We start from the raw sequence: 6,010 nt of genomic DNA on the forward strand, positions 1-6,010 counted from the left end.
CAGTAGCGCATTTTCTCAGTGTGCGTATGGATAGGTTCCACGGTGCCATTGTCTACTTTCCCTTTCATTTTTTCTTCTTCTAACATCTCCACTCATTAGCAAGAAAACATATCAAAAGTTCAATAAGAGCACGCACACCTTATAACCTCATGACCAACAGAAGGAACACGCACAGAAAATGGTTAAAGGGATAGGTCAGGTGTGGGAATGCTCAAAACTTTGGTTAAATTATCAGCGTGGTGAGTCTGATGCAGCTGAATTAATGATGTGCGTGTAGCTCATGAGTCATGAGAGGAGCAACAATGTTTCGGGTGTTGGCCAACTTTCTTAGAAAACGATTCAGTTGTTCACATGCCAACCATATGTGTCGTTAATAATTGTATTCATTTCACTCTAAATGTTCAGTTCCTTTTCACTGAGAGGCAAAGAGTTGCGTGAACTAGATATGGCCGCCGTGCCGGTGGCTCGCCTAGACCTCGCCTAGACATCACCAATAGGAGATGCACATTTGGAGATGTAAAACATAAGATGTAAAAATTTACATCTCCAAAAAGTGATTTTTGCATCTTTAAAAAAGAAGCAACTTCAACAGAAGATGTATATCGGAGATGTAAAACAACAGCTCCAACAGATGAGGCAAATGGAGATGTAAATTGTACTCCCTCCATTCCACAATGTAGTGCATAAAGATTTTTCTGAAAGTCAAACTTTGCCAACTTTGACCAAGTTTATAGAGAAAACGGTCTATATCAACAGTACCAAACATTTATGTTATGAAAATATAACTCATGATGTATCCGATGATCTGCATTTGGTATTTTAGATGTATCTATTTTTCTCTATAAATATGGTCAAAGTATGTAATGTTTGACTTTTAAAAAAATTCTATAAGCACTACATTATAGAACGGAGGGAGTACTTCAACTAGTACTCAGGCGGCGGCGGTAGGCGAGGCGGCGGTGCGGGACAGCAGGTGGGGCTGCGGGCGGTGGTGCGGAGCGACGGGCGGCGGTGCGGGGCTTCGAGAGGGGCGGCGGTGCGGGGTTGTGGGCGGGGCGGAGGGCGGTGGTGTGGGGCTGCGGCCTGATCGAGCGGCGACAGGAGAGCGGGGTGGCGGCGGCGGTGGAATCGGGTGGCATCGGTGCGGGAACGCGGCCGGTCATACGGGCGGGGCGGCGATGCAGCGGCCGGTGACAGTGGTGGGGCGGCGGCGGTGCGAGGATGCGGCCAGTGATGCGGGCGAGACGGCGGCGACGGTGGAATCGAGTGGCGGCGGTAGAATCGGGCGACGGCGTAAAAGCACCCGATTAGTGGGTGCGGCGGCGGCCAGTGGTCGAAACCGGCAGCGAGGGTGCCAGAAGGGTCGGGCGGGCGGCGACGGCGTCGATTTTAGGCGGGCGGGCGGCAGTCGCGCGGAAGCAGGCAGAAGGCAGTTGGGCAGTTGGCAATTTTACATCTCCTATAGGTGGAGATGTATATTTGCATCGCGAAGTGTTGTATTTTACATCTCCGTGAGGCGGAGACGTATTGTTTTTTGCATCTACATCACCTGTTGGGGAAGGGTTTCTGGACCTCGAAGACGCAAAAACTAGTTATTTTTGCATCTACATCTTCTATTGAAGATGCTCTAATCGTCTCAAAATAAAATTTCCTAGATAATTGCTAATTAGATGTTTTTTCTGTACTTTCTTTCAGTAGTATAGTCTCATGTGCCCTACGTGATTCTGTTATCCTAGGATCGGCATTGTTTACGGACTACCTCATAACCTTTTACTGTTCGATCGCGTACTTTGTTCGGTTGTGGCTTTATATATATGGGCTTGCTAAAACTCAGTCTGCTACTCATCTTTGAATTTTTGCATGGAGATTCATGTTGTACTAACCACCGTCCAATGGACCTCCAAGCATTTTGTCACACCTTTTACAACATATATTCCCACCGGTTGCAGCATCATTCGCCGTTGCTGGTTGCAGCATGTCGTCTCACTGATCACAACATCCAGTCGCAATATCCGTCATCATTGCATGTAAAACTGCCGCAACATTTTGTATCGCCAATTATAGCATCTAGCCATGCCATTTGTAGCAAAACTACAACACTGACATCGATAAGTCACAGTCGACTAAGTCTAGACACTTGTATATAAAAGCAGGGTGAGTGGGTGAAAGCCTGATTTAGAGAGAGGTACTCCAATCCCTACTGATGGTGCTAGCAATACGTCTGGGTGGGTACACCGACGGTGACCTGCTCTGTAAAATGGGCTACTAATGTGGACTTATCATTCCGGAGCAGGACAGTAGGTGGCGAGGTCCGGTGGTTGTTCAAGAGATTTTTTACGGTACATCATACTACCAAATTGGAGGGGTAGTATTAAGTTAGATCCAATGGTTGATATAGATCGGCTTAGGATTTGGTCGAGGACAGCTTAGTAATTTCCCCGTGGGTACGTCGGGTCCAGAAGGCCACGATTGATTCAGTTCCTCCAATCAATCAGCAGGAAAACGAAAATTAATCGATCGCCGTCGTACGGCCTCGCCTCGCTCACGATTAACCCCAATTGCACCTCTGCATGTATGAACGCCTCAGCACAGCCCTCTCCTCCTGCTTCGCCGCCGCCGAGGCAGAAGGTCGACGAAGAGGACGACGCCATCGACTGCTGCTCCTGCTCACCGTCTTCGTTTTCAATACCATCAGTGAAGAAATTTGTCAGCCAGAAGCACGTACACCCTACGGAGCCCCCACGTTCATCCACATACACGTACGCCGACCATCCCCCTGTTCGCCAGCTACGCAAGTGTCAGCTCCGGCGACCAGTCATCGGTGTGGGAGGATGGGTAGGTCATCTGCAAGGTCTTCAAGAGAGCGCCAGCGACGCCGCGGTTTCCATGCTAGCCAGGTCCGTGTCAGCTCCGGTGAGACCTCGCTCATGTGTGGACTAAGGGAAAGCTGGCTGCGGGATTCTATAATGGGAAAATGCCTAAAGTGTCCCTGACGCCTGAATATACTACTCATTTTTGGATTTGCCCTATCTCCACCGTTGAATCACAAAAATGAACGGACCAAAATAATTAGATGTACTGTAAAAACTAGAGAAAACTACCTCGATGACAAGAGGTCACCAAATACAACGTTCGTGTGTGTGCGCGCATGCGCGCGTGTGTTTTCATCAGCCTCATCTGCTGCGATGGCCATTGCCATTGCCGTCCACCACCACCACCCTGCTCCTCGCGCTGCCGCTCTTCCCGTTCGCGGCGCAGCAGGAGTACCAGGCCAACGCGCAGTCCGACTGATACGCCAACAACGGCAGCTCCATCTTCGGCTACACCTGCACCAACCGCTTGAGCTCGCCGGCATGCGCCACCTACATGGCCTTCTGCTCCGCCGTCGCCTACCTCCTCAACACCAGCGCGCCGGCTATCGCCGCCGCCAATGTCGTGCTCATCGTCTCCCCGGTCAGGAACAACACCCTGCTCCTCGTCCCCGTCCTCTGCGCCAGCACGGCCGCGGGCCGCTACCAGCACGCCGCCACCTACGCTGTCCAGTACTCCAGTTCCGCCACGAGATCTTCCTACTTCTCCATCGCCAACGAGGTGTACCAGGGGCTCACCACATGCCAGGCACTCATGGTGCAGAATCCCGCAAGCGACAGCGACATCTATCCCGGCGTGGAGCTCACCGTGCCGCTCCGCTGAAGAACGGCGCGCTCAGCGACTGGCTACGCTTCAACGGCGGCGAGGTGCTTGGATGGAGCCAGCGTGTGCAGGTGGCGCTGGACGTGGCAGGCGAGGTGTTTTTTTTAAGAAAGAAGGGCTTCCCCCTTCCGATTTTCATTAATGAAAACCAAGCATAGCAACATAACATTCAGCACCTACTGCTACCACAAGTCTCGAACAGCATCACAACGGCAGGCGAGGTGTAGCAACAAATTATCGTGGATGGCGCCATGATTATGGTATAATCCCGTTTCTCTCGTTATTTCTATTTTTTGCTCGACTGAATAAAGGAAAAAAGACGGTAGCGCGTGCCTGAGTCTTCTTCCACCTCTTGCGGTCGTCGCGTGGAGGAGGGAGATGATCGCGTGAGCACGATGTGCGGGCGTTGCGCCGTTGCCTCGTCAGCCTGGGCTTCTTCTTCGGTCCGACCAAGCGGACCGGGCTTTAACCGGACCGGACCGAAGATTTTTCGGGCCATATTTGACGGACCGGACCGGCTATTTTTCTGAGCGGGCCAGGACCGAGCCGGGCGGGACCGAGCGGGCCACGAGCGGGCCAAAAAGCCTGCTCGTGTCGTCCACCCTGAGGCTTAACTACCTGCACAACTACACCGACCCTCCCTACGTGCACAGGAATCTCGAGAGCAGCAATATCCTCCTCGACGCGTGCTTCCGTGCCAAGCTCTCAGACTTCGGCTTCGCGCGCGCACTCGCTGTCGAAACCGACGCCGAGGACGGCGGTCTGTGGATGACCCGGCACGTGGTGGGCATGCAGGGTTACCTAGCGCGCAACTAGCTGGAGCACGGGCTGGTCGGCCCCCAGCTCGACGTGTTCGCGTTCGGCGTCGTCCTGCTTCAGCTCTTGTTCGGGAAGGAGGCGGCAGTGGAACTGGACGGCGACGGCGGCCGTGAGAACGACGGGAAGGTGGTGCTGCTTTGGGAGGAAGCTGAACGGCTGGGCCGGTTGGGCGACGGCGACGGCGACGGCGCCAAGGACGACCTGCTGGAGAGGGTGACGGCGTTCATCGACGGCCGGCTGCACGGGCAGTACCCGTTGGACGTGGCGGTCGCCATGCTCGCATTGGCGTTGAGGTGTGTGGCTCGCGAAGTCCTGGCGCGGCCGCCCATGGCCAAGGATCTGCTTTCGCTGTCAGGGATGTGCAGTACAATTGAACAAGAGACCTTTTACAGTACATCTAATTATTTTGGTCCGTTACAAGATTCCAATAGTGTCTGATCTTGAGAAAACTAGCAAAACCCGCGTGGCGACACACCGCGCTCGACGATATTGCGGACTAGGTCAGCATGAAACAATGTGTTGCAAATTTTTGGCTGAAAACACCGTGTCTATGGTAAACTTTTTGTAGATAAGAATGGTGGGCTGATTAGGGTAGCTTGAGCATGTCTATGACAAATGGCAGAGCTGATGTGGCACTACTTCACATCTCACATGTAACAGCCACATTTGGTGAACGTTTTCATTATGTGTGGCCATGTGGGGTTCATCTGCCATTGGAAAGAAAAAGAAAGGAAAACAATTTGGCTCGTGCTCGCCTCTCCTGGTTGTCCACCGCCGCTAGAACCCAGGTCCGCGACGAAGGCACCACCCTCCGCCCCAGCGCCCTCGGCAGGCTCGAGATCCTCAGCGTCCTGCCGTGCCACCGTCGTTCACCGCCGGAGGACGACCTGTTCGCTCCAGAGTAGAAGAGAGAACCTGCACGCTCGTCTCATGCACTAATGCGCACCTCATCAAAGCTCGTGGGCAGCCGCGAGCTCACCTCGCCCGGACTTCCAGCTGGCGTTGCTCGCGTCGTCTCTAGCACCATGTAGTGGCCGGCGACCAGACTTGGCCCACACTATCGACATGGATAATTTTATGGCGGGCGACATCTTTTTACGGTACCTTATACTGCTATAAGAGGGTTGTGCAGTATAAGGTAAATCAGTCCATCATTTTTCGAGGGTACTATCGACTTTTCTGCTGAAAAAAGCGTCCACAAGAGTAATCGTATGTACGTAGGCACCGCTGGTCCATATTTATGTGCTGCTCGTCCAACCTAAACAGGTGCCGTCGCTGCAGATCCTCTTTCGGCTTTCCTCTTCATCAAGTGCCATTGCATCCGCTTTGCTGTCGGCCAGCCTGGATTCGAGCTTTAATTACCTAAGACTATGGCCAACCCGCCCACTATTAGCTTCGTATAACCACGGGATCAACTCTGAGTATTTGGAAGAGTAGTACATGGTTGTTAATCAGACATTCAGAAGCGACGAAACTAGTTGCAATGAGCCCAAGGAAA

At 52.7% G+C, this 6,010-nt stretch overlaps 1 pseudogene; it reads left to right on the forward strand.

The window, feature by feature from the left end:
• The first annotated feature begins 3,366 nt into the window (after positions 1 to 3,366).
• Positions 3,367 to 5,417, forward strand: LOC123170689 (protein LYK5-like; annotated as a pseudogene).
• Positions 5,418 to 6,010: the final 593 nt, after the last annotated feature.

This window comes from Triticum aestivum, chromosome 7D, assembly GCF_018294505.1.
Source record: "Triticum aestivum cultivar Chinese Spring chromosome 7D, IWGSC CS RefSeq v2.1, whole genome shotgun sequence".
Classification (NCBI taxonomy): Eukaryota; Viridiplantae; Streptophyta; class Magnoliopsida; order Poales; family Poaceae; genus Triticum; species Triticum aestivum.